This window comes from Ambystoma mexicanum, chromosome 7p (assembly GCF_040938575.1).
Source record: "Ambystoma mexicanum isolate Mex_15411 chromosome 7p, UKY_AmexF1_1, whole genome shotgun sequence".
NCBI lineage: Eukaryota > Metazoa > Chordata > Amphibia > Caudata > Ambystomatidae > Ambystoma > Ambystoma mexicanum.
In genome coordinates, this window is record NC_090939.1 from 622,383,500 (window position 1) to 622,396,718 (window position 13,219).

Consider the following 13,219-nt stretch of genomic DNA (forward strand, 5'->3'; position numbering starts at 1 on the left):
TGGTAAGCAGTGGAGCAAAGATAGCGTATATCAATCTGCTCTTATAAGGAACACGAGGGAGTTGAATTGTTTATAGACATAAAATATGCAATTTATTAGTATCGCAAAAAATGTTTAAAATAACGACATATGCCATCCTAGGCACTGAACAAACATCACATGCAAGTAACAGATGATTATGCATATAGGTGAGTTAGTACATCTGAGGTGACTGTAGTTTCATGTATTTCTGATATTGAGGCAATATGTAACATTGTCGTAACATTGTTGACACACAACAAACAGGTGTTTCTAGTACGGTGGACAGAGGGAGCGTCATGGCTAAATCCTCCACCTGGATCCCTTTTTCGGCAACGCCAGGTAATCCTGCATTAATTGGTTCCTTATTGTTCCAATGCATCTTTTGCACTCAAATTACATTGGGATCTTCTAAATTGCTTCCGAGACCACCAACCCAATCCACGGACCTCATTCTTACGCCAGTGATAGATTCAACAACTGGCCACCTAACAACGTTAGCCATGACTCTCCCACTACCTTAGGTAGGTTTTCCCTTTTTTTGCAGTGTCCTATGCAAAACACCTCCTTTTTGCATTCCCAATTTTCATACCCATAATACTCCATCCCTTGCCTCACTATTTATAGGTGCCTGGCACTCTTCTAGCACCATAGTGCTCCAAGATTCCCTAGTCCTGAAGACAGTTCGGTGCAACAACCAGCAGGCTCCATTCCTTCTACCGCTGGCCGCTCTATCCACCCACCGTACTATAAACACCTGATTGTTGTATGTCGACAATGTTACGTATTGCCTCAATATCAGCAATACATGAAACTACAGTCACCTCAGATGTACTAACTCACCTATATGCATAATCATTTGTTACTTGCATGTGATGTTTGTTCTGTGTCTAGGATGGCATATGTCGTTATTTTAAAAAAAAATTGTGAAACTAATAAATTGCTTATTTTATGTCTATAAACAATTCAACTCCCTCGTGTTCCTCATAAGAGCAGATTGATATACGCTATCTTTGCTTCACTGCTTACCAAAGAAAACTACCAGAGCGTTAATGACAAGGGTAGCCGTTGACTCCACCTTCCTTTTTACGTTTTGCTAAAGAAAACAGCAGAGTTTTCTACATTCATTCAATTTAGTTCAGCCACACACAGAATAAAATTCAGGTAAATACTGGTAAAAATATAACTCTAAAACCAAGTAAAATAAAGTGCAGTTTAAACACGTCAAGCAGCTGTCGCCTAACAGAGCAGCTTACCTCACATGCTGACATTTGTTAGTTCTGAGGTGCAATATACTGTGACAGAGGTTGACTTTTATTAGTCGTGGCACACTGGGGTGGGCATCGCATTTGGGGTTACATATCTGGCACATCAAATGAATAGCTATCGGGGCCATGGGGTTGTATTGGCATTGAGTTCCAGTACCGGGGCTGAGGGGGGCATAGGCAGGTTTTGTGGAGATGGATGTATTTGCAAGGCATGGTTCGAGCCGGTTCACGCACAGGACAGTGATCTCAAAGGAAGGGTGAGGCGTTACATTTATATTGTTGCAATTACCTACAGCTCTTGCGTGAGAATGGAGCTGCAGGGCTTTCAGAGACAGGGAGAAAAGGTGGGGCCTTTGAGAGTGCCGTGCTTGGCGCTGCAGAGGAGAACGAAGCCTTCTCATAGTATCGCGGCGAGGCCTAATTCAAAGATGGAGTCGGAGGTGTCCAAGATGGATGCTAAGTGTCTCTCCAACAGCCCCACCTACGTCATCATCAGCACGGGGGCTGGTTATGTACACAGGGGCAAAAATAGGAAGCGTCCTCCACTGTTGGTCGAGCAAGTGATGCATCTTAAACTGAATGGGTGAGGGGGGGCCCGAATGGCTCTGTCACTCCCACACATTTTCCCCTTTCGTTACATCTAAAGTAACAAATTACTTTTTGTTTTTACTCTCATTGCGATAATACTCTGCTTCAGCTAGCGCTTCGTCCCATGCAGGCGGGCCTTTTATGGGCATCCATGTTCTAAATATACTTCCCAAACTATACCCATTCGTGGCATACTCATCGGGTGTACAGATCATGTAGATTCCTCCATCCCCATCCAGGTCCACCCACACTTCCCTATACCACTGCAGCTCTGTTGGCTCTTTGATTGTGGTATGATATAAGTTGTCTACCCTGTCCCCATGTTGACGGTAGACAGCAGTCTTGCAGAATTTTGGGGGTTTGGTTGTCCAGTTTGCATTTGTGCATCTATCATTGTTGCTACCGTTGCCTGTCGGCCCATTGTTACCAACATCATTGCTGAACTAGGCATAGCCTTTGCGCAACATCGGATCCACACAAAAAAATAGTAAAATAAAAACGATGACTGGAACAAAAATGTTCATCATGATACTGAACCAAGATGGTATCCAATTGAACATGTTGTCAAACCAGTTGCTTGGCTCTACTCCTCTTTCTTCCCGCATGCGTTCCACCAAACTGTGCACTGCTGAGATGATGTGGGTGAGGGTCCCATTGTTTGCATCCTCAGAAGGTACAAATGTACAGCACGCGCTCTCGATATTTCGGCAAACACCGCCGTCCATCGCTGTGAGGAGGTCTAGGATGTACCGGTTCTCTATTGTCATTAGCCGCAAGGCACGCAATTCCACCTTGATGACGTTGAACCCCTCTTCAGTGTCGTTGGCCAGTTCGATCAGCTCCCAGCAGAGGATCTGTAACCACTTGGTGTTGATACGTGCCTGGAGCCTGGCATTATGAGGGATGCAAAGAATGTTTCTGCTGTGTTGAAGAGCTTGTATTTTGAAGGAATTTCAGCTAGAAGTTTGGAAGATTTGGTGGATATGTAATTTGACCTTTTTCTGCGGGACCGTCTCTCTTTTAGGTCATTCACGGATATGATATTGTTTGCGTTCGATTCTGTCGGTGTTGGTTGGGGTGCTGTCAGTGTGCTAGCCGATTGCCCTGATGCCGATGTGCCAGCCGATTCCCCTGCTGCCGAAATGCCAGCCGATTTCCCTGCTGGCGAAATGCCAGCCGATTTCCCTTTTCTTTGGATGTTGCTTTCTGGAATCACCATTAGTGCGGGGTGCAAAGTGCCAGGGCACAAGTACCTCTCCATGATGCTGGTAAATACAGGTACGCTTGTTTGCCACACACCCAATACATGTCCATAAGTGCAGCCGTACCTTTCTTCATGTCGGGGATGATGATGGTTTTGTTGCATTGTTTGCTGGTGTCCATTTGCACCTTCCCTTCTCCATGCAAGCATAGTTCAAGTGAAATTTCCTTTTGCGTTTTGATTGGTTTTTCGAGAGCAGTAACCCATGTCAGTTTTCCGATGTGCTTGGACCAGATGGAAGAACATGTGTCTTTGACCCATTGGAAGTTTTCTTCAGGTATCCCTCTTAGTGCTTTAGCTTTGCACTCTATTTTCTCATAATGCCACTTATTGTCTGTGAATCTGGTCCCTTTTATGACAAAAAATGGTTCTTTGATGCAAATCACTACCTGGCGCTTACTTGTACACGTTTTTTCATTCTCCAGCATTTCTATAATAACTGTGTGTGCCTGGAAGGTACTCCGAATTCTACATAATACTAGATTAATCAAACATTGTGCGTCTTGCAAGGGTACTTCCTGGGGTGCTAGTATTTTAGGAGTTCCTGATGCGTGCGGTATGAGGGAACAAACGTAGCAGCTTTCATTAGTAGCTTGTTTTGTGGTTGTGCTCATGTCTGAATACCATTTCTTGGACTGGTCTGGGTGGCGGGGGTCTTCTAGTTCATCTAATCCCAACCCAGGGTAAATGTCATATCTCTTTCCTCCCGCCCCCCTTTTCCATCTCCTCCTCCCCCCTTTGTGATTCTGGAACATTTTCACTTTTCGATAGTGTATGGGAAATACCCCTGCCCATACCGTTTTAGTATATTTGTTAGCAGCTTCCCAGGCCTGTGTGTCTGGCGTTTCTGGTTTATTAGTAGCAGCAATATTAAAGTGCATTACAGTGCTTTGCAAGGTAGGTTCTATGGTTGTCTGTGCATTAGTATGCATTAAATCATGTTCACTTACCCAAAGATAGTCCCCATCATATTGGTTGGTCTCATTTACAGTACTTGGAAGAGGAAAAAGAGGCATTGGTTCAGTTCGATTCTTGTGCAACGTGGTGAGATTTACATTATTAGAGGGACTGTGTTTCCACATTGTTTTGACCCCTGGCCATATCAGCGCTGATCCTTCTCGTATTAGATTTACCCCACTCCCCCCTTCTTTTATGTCCTCTACAATAAAAGATATTGTGTAATACCACGCCATAAAAAATAACATTATGGAAAACAATATGATAATGTACTTTACCAGACACTCATAATTATTTTTTATTTACTACCCTATCTCTAACTAAGATTGTGTCGTCATCCTTGAGCACAGTCCTTTCTGCCATTGTGTTACCTGAAGGGGCGATATGAAGTAGTTAAGTAACGTGCATATATACATTGTAATTTTTACAAATATTATTTTTTCCTACTCTATTCTTCTACGACTCCTTTTTCTATTCTATGATGTGCACATCTTACTATTTTCTAGTACCTTTTCAACTTTGGCAATCGTTTGCTTATCATTTTACACACACTACATTTATTTTTATATTTTAATCTTGTACCGTATTATCATCAAGACGTTTGTTCATATTTCGCAAATATTTTGTCACACAATAGGCGTATGGTCACTTTAATGGTGCTAATGTTGAGAAGAGGAAGTGCAAGATAGACATCTACTAGATATGTAACTATAGATAAGAGATAGCTAAAGAACTTTAGATAGAACTATATGTCAAAGTATTTGTAGGCAGTTAGCGAGAATCAGACAGTGAGAGAGAGCAGTAAAGACAGATACAGTAGGAAGTCGTCTATGACGAGACAGATAAAGAGGGAAACACAGTGATATGTCAGTGGATATATACATATTTTCAATTCATCTGTTGGTCAGTTCATTATTTTCTCATGCTTATAGTGTTGTGCTATGTACTTTCTATCACCCGCTCGCAACTTCGTTGCTCGTACCATGTTCATTTTCAGGGATTGTACTATTGTGTGCCGTTCTCACATCTGCCAAATGCACTCAATATTTCAATCCCTTAACTTTAACAGCTGTGGGTGTGCAATAAATCACTTCATGTGGGCCATGAAACCTTAGAGAATTCCATCTCCGCACAAAGCTCTGAATGTAAACATTTTCCCTAGGCATTAGTTGACCCTTTGGGCTATCATTCGCTGGCATGGCAGTATCAGTAGTGGCATTATCTGTGAATAGTGGTGCTATTTGTCTTGCTATGCTATGTACTGCACAAGTTAAATTGGTGGGATATTCCTTAAACTCATCCCGAGCACTATGGCAGCTCTGTGGGCATCTGAAGCTCCTCTTATGGGGGATAGTGGCGTATGAATGCATCTGCCCATCACTATTTCATGCAGGCTTAAGTGGTGGTCCTTGCTTGTTTGCGTTCTGAGCTGGAACAGTGCTAGGGGCAGGCAGTAAACCCAGTTTTTCTTCAACGTGTTGCACAGTTTTGATAATTTGCTTTTCAGTAGGCTGTTTATCTTTTCCACCATCCCCTGGGCCATTGGATGATAAATCGAACACAGTTTGTGTTTGACCCCCAGCAGTGTAGTCACTTATTTGAAGAGATCATTCACAAAGTGTGTGCCATTATCTGACTGTATCACATCACAAATGCCCCACCTTGAAAAGACCTCCCGCACTAAAAATTTCGCAGCACATTTGGCATTGGGGTGAGCGTATGGTCCAGCCTCAACCCACCTTGAAAAGGGGCACACAATCACAATTAAGTACCTCGCTCCATTGCATCTTTCTCCCATATCTACATAATCAATATGCAGTTCTCTGAATGGGCCTATCGGTCGTGGCAGTGTTCCCCTTAATGTTCTTAGTGTCATACCTGAGCTGTATGTTTGGCATGTTGTACATTGTATTGTGAACTTTGACAATTGCTCTTGCAAGTTGGGAATGAACCAATGTTGCTGTATGTCCTTCTGCAATGTGTTGTATTGTTACATGTGTTGGGAAATGCAGCTGCTGGAATGCAATTTCTAGTAGCTCTAATGGCATTACTACTTTTCCGGTTAACTCTTGCCTCCATATCAAATCAGTCGATGATTGCTTGCACCCTCTTTTTGCCCACAACTCTTTCTCTTCCGTTGGTGCCCGCCTTTGAAGCTCTATTACTTGGGAGGTTGGCATATAGTTATACCCTTCCCCTAGTGTCTCTGTAGTTGGTGTTTTAATGATGCACTCTATTGCTTGTGGCCTATTGAAATACGCAGCATCTTTTGCTGCTGCGTCTGCTGCCGCGTTTCCCAATGAGATGAAATCTGTATTGGCTGTGTGTGCCTGACATTTTACCAATGCTACTACTGACGGTTCTGCCAATGCGTCTATCAATTCATTCAGTAGTGCGGCATGTTGCACAGGTGAGCCGTCTGCCCTCCGAAACCCTCTGCGTCTCCATCGTGATAGTCCTGAATTAACTGTCATTGTGGCATATTCTGAGTCAGAATATATTGTCACTGCACACCCCTTAGCTGTGTGTAGTGCTTCAATTAATGCTGTTAGTTCTGCTGCTTGTGCTGAGTAATGAGACAGTAGGCGCTTCTGTACAATTATCTCATATTCTTCCTCTTCCAATCGTACCACTGCTGCCCCTACAGGTTTTTTCCCTGTTTCACTGTCTATTGATGCAGACCCATCAACAAAGTATATTGCCCCCTCCTGCAGTGCATTTTCACTGGCCTTCGGTATGTCATCCCCTTCATACGTTGCACAATTGTGTGTTTTAATGTCTTCCACTGTGCATGGTTCTGTGATGAACGTGGCGGGGTTTACGGATTGGCACCTGATCACATGGACATTGGGACTAGAGATGAATATTTCATATGCTGTTGCTCTTTGAGTTGTCAATGTCGATTTTGATCTCTCTAGTATTGCAAACAGCGAGTGCTCAGTGTATAGTGTTACTGAGCATCCCATGACAATTGTGACACTTTTTTCTATTGCGAAGGCCGCTGCAGCGAGACCTTGTTTGCATGTGAAGTGACCCTGCATTACAGAATCTAGTGTGCTGCTGTAATATGCCAATGGCTTGTGGCCCAATGATGTTTTTTGCGTGAGCACTGCAGTCATGAGTATACCATTGCTGTGTGAAAAGAGATAGAATTCCCGATCATAATCAGGGTTCGCTAGTACTGGACCGTGTGTGATGAGCTCTTGTAATTTAAAAAATTGTGTAATCATTTCATGCAACCATTTTATTGGGACATTATTCTTTTGTGCGTCTTTCAGGGCCTGCAACAGTGGGCGTGTGTAAACTGCGTAATCCAAAATCCATGCATGGCAGTAATTACATATGCCGAGAAATCTTTGCATGTCTTTTACAGTTTTGGGTATGATCATGTGACGTATTACTGCCGCTCTATCTGTTCAAATTCTTTTGCCATCTTTTGAAATCAGTTGCCCTAGGTAAAGAACCTCTGCTAGGCAATACTGCAATTTTCCTTTGTCTACTTTGTACCCTTTTCTGGCCAACAAATTTAGTAGTGCTATCGAGTCAGCCCTGCACTTTTCCTCACTGTCACTGCAGATGAGTAAATCGTCTACGTATTGTATTATGGTGCTCTCCACGTCAATGTTGCCAAGATATTCATGTAATATCCTATTAAAAATACTGGGACTAAAGGCTACTGTTTTACTCTAGGTGGGAGGGCACCTGGTTTCAATTTTATCCTGATCAATGTCATTTCTTGTAGTAATCCTACATCATGTGGGACTGTTGTCCAAATCTCTGGTGATACCTTTTCCATGTCTTTCTCAAATACAGTGGGTAGTATATTGACACTGGCCATGAGGGGGTTGTGTACCTCTCTGTGTTGGATCATAATGTCACAGGGCACACTAATTTCCATTATTATATCTCCATCACATTCATTGTCAGTAAATAGCTCCCCATCAGTTAGATTGCGCAGCATCATGCTCGGGTCTATGCATAACACTGTTCGCCATTCCCACCCATGTGTGTCCAGTCCTATCACCACAATATGTTTGCTTGATACTTGTACTGCTTCCAAATCAATAGACAAAATTGTTCCAGGGACAGTGTCTGTATTTACAATTGGGCGGAAAACAAAATCTGAAGGCACCTTCCATTCTTTTCTTGTTATCTCAGGCACCACCCGTGCCAGCACTCTGATACAATAAATGAACATGTCCATGTCTATAAGTACCCCTCTGACCACCACCTCATTTGTCACTGTGCTGATCATTAACATTGCCCACATGGGGCATACTCCTGGGGTGGAACAAACTATTCCCTGCTCAGTAAAGGAAATGGTCATGTTCAATTTGCTCTGAAGGTCCCTTCCCAGCAAATTTATTGGCAAGACTTCATGATACAATAGGGGTGCTCACACTGTTTTTCCCCCCACTGTTATGTCAAGGTCTTTTGTGTAAGGAACTTTTAAAATAGCCCCAGAGAACCCCAGCGTTTCCAATTTTCTGCCCGAGAACGGGAACCGTCCTTCCATGAGGCACGTTTTTTCTGCTCCCGAGTCCACCAGAAAGATAAACTGCAAGTGCTTTCTGTGGGCTGTCCTAATCTGCATATGTCTCAGTTCCTGGAACGGAGAATACATTTTCCCCTACCACTGTTACACCTCAGAAAGGTGCTGGTGCACCGTTTGCAGATGTTGCGAAAATATTGTTGTTTGCGTTCGCCATAGTGTTTTGTCTTGCCATCTGCTGTGGCATACTTCTCTGCTGCACATGCTGCTGTGGTGGCTGTCTCTGTTGCATTTGTTGTTCGTTATGCCCTTGTTCTTGTTGTCCATTTCCACCCAGAGGTAACCCGTACGGACTGCCTGGGTTGGGGTGGCCATATTGCTGTTCATTTCCCCTGGGGGGCTGCCCTTGGTAGCAGCCCATATGTCTCATCCTGAATTCTCGTGAGTAATGCCCCCACCTTTCAAAGTTCCAACACAATCCTTGTGGCCCACCCCTTACCCAGGCCCTCCAAATCCTCTATTCCGTATTCCTCCGAACCCCCCTCTCGGCCCTCTGTATCCACCTCGTCCTCTTGGTGTCCTTCCTTGCCACTGTTGCCCTCCGTATTGCTCCTTTCCATCCCACTGTTCCTGCCCATTTCCTGTCCATGTTGCTGCCATTTATATTGGGCCGCTTCCTCCTTCTTCTTCGCCTTCCTCCTGTCTGGCTGTTGATGTTGTAGCATTCATAGCTGCGACCGTCACTAATTTATTCTGTACCAATTTTGCTTTGTCTGCCAACCTTCGCTGCACTCTTTTTCCCTTTCTTTGATCCTCCTACAGTGGTGTACAATTATGCTTCGAATCTCTGGCCAACCTTTGGCTTCTATCCCAGCTATTTTATCCAAGGCCTTCTGGACCTCCTTCGGGAGCCCTTTCTTTATTATAAAAAAGAATAATGCTGTTGATTGTCCCAGGGCGTACCAGTTTCACTTCTCCACAGGTCTTGCACCTGGAGGATGAATTGCGCAGGCTCCTCCTCCTCTCCCATAGTGCATTCCATCACTAAGTGTAAATCTGGAGTATCAGGAAATGTCCTTCGTAATGCATCCCACACCATAGCCCTGACATTATTAAATGTTGACCTGTCATGGCGATCACAACTCATAGTCACTCCTGGGAACCCCGCCTTTACCCACACTGCATCTGATTGATCACCCACCGCTGATACCAACAAACTCTTCACATCCCCTATTGCTAGAGGGACCCTTGCTGTATGTTTTTCAAACACGTGTATCTACTTCCCCGCCCCACCCGAGAGTGGGGGGAGAAGCTTCAACAAGTTATTCTTGTCCATTTGCGCCCATGGTATGTAGTTGGGCCTCCCTGGCCCCTTGTGTATTAGAGGCATCTGTAGCTTTGTCTTTCCCCCTCTTTTACTTACCGTTCCCTTCTTTGTTTTACTTACCAGCATGTTTCCTACTCTCTGTCTCAACCTCTCTTGCCACCTTGGTGGCGATCTAACATCTCCTTGATCAAAGTGGAACGGCAATGTTATTCCCGCTGCTCCTTCTTCGTATTCATTTAAGTCACTCCACACTTCCTCTGCCTCTTCTTCTGACTCCCTTTCCCCTTGTCCGTCTTCGTGTTGGCTGTCTGGTGTTGCCGGTAGTATTATCCTAACCGGTTTGCTATTTAGATGAAACAGGAACTCTCCAGACTGCCACTCTTTCTCTTGTCCCCTTGGTATCTGCACAGGTGCTGGTGGTGGTGTTGTCCACCCTACAACACTTTCTCCAGCGATACTTGATCCCGCAACACTCGACGGTGGTGTGAGTTTACCAGTGCTCAATGGTGGCATTTCCCCTCCCCCTTGCAACATTTGGCTCCTGTCACACAATGCTCTTAACCTCATTATCTCCATCTGTGCATGTGCTAGCTGTCTATCTAAGCATCCCTTGGTCGTGTTATGTTCACCGGGGGCACTATAGTTGGTCCATACAGCCCTCCTGTCTCATACTGGGGCGGGGCAGTGGAACATACAGTGGCTCACTGTACTCCACTGCAGGCCTTGCCAGCTACGGGTACATTTTTGTCGACTCGCTCTCTTTTGGTGGTGTTGAACACTCCCCCCCTGCGCACCCGTCCCCTCCCTCCTGTATTTCTTCCTTTTTTACTATTGTGTCTTTACTCACCTCTCTGCTAGGTGTTACCTCCTAGAACATGTGCCATAAATCTGGTACCTCCCTTCTGTTTTGCAACTGCTTACCTTTTTTTTTCGCTAGTAGATGTTTCGATACCAGATCCAATACCCTCTTATCGAAGGACCCTCCTTCCGGCCATATGGGCTGTACGCTATCTCCTTTTATTTCCGTCACCCGCTGATCATGATACTTCTGTGTTTTCTCGCTATATAGAGGGAGTTGCTGACAAATATGTGCTAGTGGCGTGCTCCCTCCCATATTGGCGTTTGTGTTACCTTGGCTCGTGCCTGGCACCTCTTTTTCTCTTCCCCTCCCCGGGTTGAATAAACGTTCTCAATTTACTTTTTCAACTCTGTTTACCAAAAGAGAATTCCAACAATTCTCCAATATCAAAAACCCTTTTGGTCCTGAATCACAATTTTAGTATACTTGTCAAATCACAAATGCAATGGTACTTACTGACAGACAGACATGTAACAAAACACAAAGTACATGTAACATGAACTGCCTTTTCATTGTTCCCCTTTTTGTTTTAATAATGCTATCACCCCCCACTCCTGTTCTCTCACGCACTCCCCGCCTTTAAGCCCCCTCGGGCTACCTCTTCAAGAATTATTTTCACACGGAAACAGAAACATCTAAATTACTACTCCGAGCCTGCTTAATATATGAGACTCCTACTTTTTCTTTCTCTTTTGTCTTCACTTGTTCCCTGCACTAGAAGAGACAATGCTATGCGGTGCCGCCTTCTACCCCATTCGGGCTAGGCTTCCTTACTCCCTGTTTACTTCTCTTTACAAAAAACCTAATGGCCATATAAAGGATAGATGAGAAAAAGCCTCAGTAACATTCACACAGACCCTGTAGCTTGTCCCCCAATGTTCTGTACTTTTACCCAAGCCGTTCCCTTGTTCTTTTCCACCCCAATCCCTTTCTTCCCCTTGCAAACTCTCGCAGCCAGTACTCACGTGTTCAGTTGGGTGGTCCGAGAGCCACCGTTCACGGTCTATCCACAATCTGGTCCGCACCCCAACCAAGCCATGGCCTGCCCTGGCGTACAGTTTTTAGTTGGGTATTTGGCAAGTGGAAACCCTTGGACCCGATCTTTTGTGCGCACAAACTAGTCAACCGTGGAGGCAATGGTTTTGATGGGGGGCATCCCGGATCTCGCCGCACGGCACGGGGGCCTCGGGGCACCTGTCCCAATCACATCACAGGGGTCACCTAAATGTAGGCCCACTCCCCGTCTTACACACCAAAGATAAAAAGAAATAAGACAAACCCCAATGGGGAATGAGACCAGAAGGACAGGCTGCAAGAGTTAGTCATTTATGTAAAAATTGGCATCCAGAGAACTCTGCTGCCCGAGAGCGCTTTGGCTAACATTACAAAGGTAGCAGCTTAAGTAAGAATATTGCGTCATACATGACATCATTGCATAGGGGACTACATAGATGCAGGATTGGATAAAACAGTTGGATACATATGTAATACATGGTGTTGCTCCCGCTGGATTGGTTGTTCAGTTGGCGGAGGGCTCATACCATGAGGTCCAGCTGCCTGTGTCCGGGTGGGGTGAGGGTCAGGTCACGATGAAGCAGGGCAGGCCCTAGCTAATCTAACATAACATATTGCTTCAAGCATGCACTAAATAACAGTTACTGAGGCTCCTTTGAGCAAATCATTATCCTCTATAAATTATAATTTTACAACATCATCATTATTCACTGGGGTCTTAGGGGGCTTATTACAACTCGGGAGGGCTCGATCCAGGTGGGATCATTGATCATGGGGTTGGTCTAGGCGCATCAAAGAGACCAGGGGGCATGCTGACATTTGTTAGTTCTGATGTGCAATATACTGTGACAGAGGTTGACTTTTATTAGTCGTGGCACACTGGGGTGGGCATCGCATTGGGGTTACATATCTGGCACATCAAACAAATACCTATCGGGGCCATGGGGTTGTATTGGCAGTAATTTTCCAGTACTGGGGGTGAGGGGGTATAGGCAGGGTTGTGGAGATAGATGTGTTTGCAAGGCATGGTTCGAGCCGGTTCACGCACAGGACAGTGATCTCAGAGGAAGGATGAGGCGTTACATTTATATTGTTGCAATTACCTCCGGCTCAGGCGTGAGAATGGAGCTGCAGGGCTTTCAGAGATGGGGAGAAAAGGTGGGGGCCTTTGAGAGCGCCGTGCGCGGCACTGCTGAGGGGAGAGAAGCCTTCTCGTAATATCGCGGTGAGGCCTAATTCAAAAATGGAGTCAGAGGTGTCCAAGATGGATGCCAAGTGTCTCTCCAACAGCCCCACCTACGTCGTCATCAGCACAGGGGCTGGTTATGTACACAGGGGCAAAAATAGGAAGCGTCCTCCACTGTTGGTCGAGCAAGTGATGCATCTTAAACTGAATGGGTGCGGGGGGGGGCCCGAATGGCCCTGCCACTCCCAC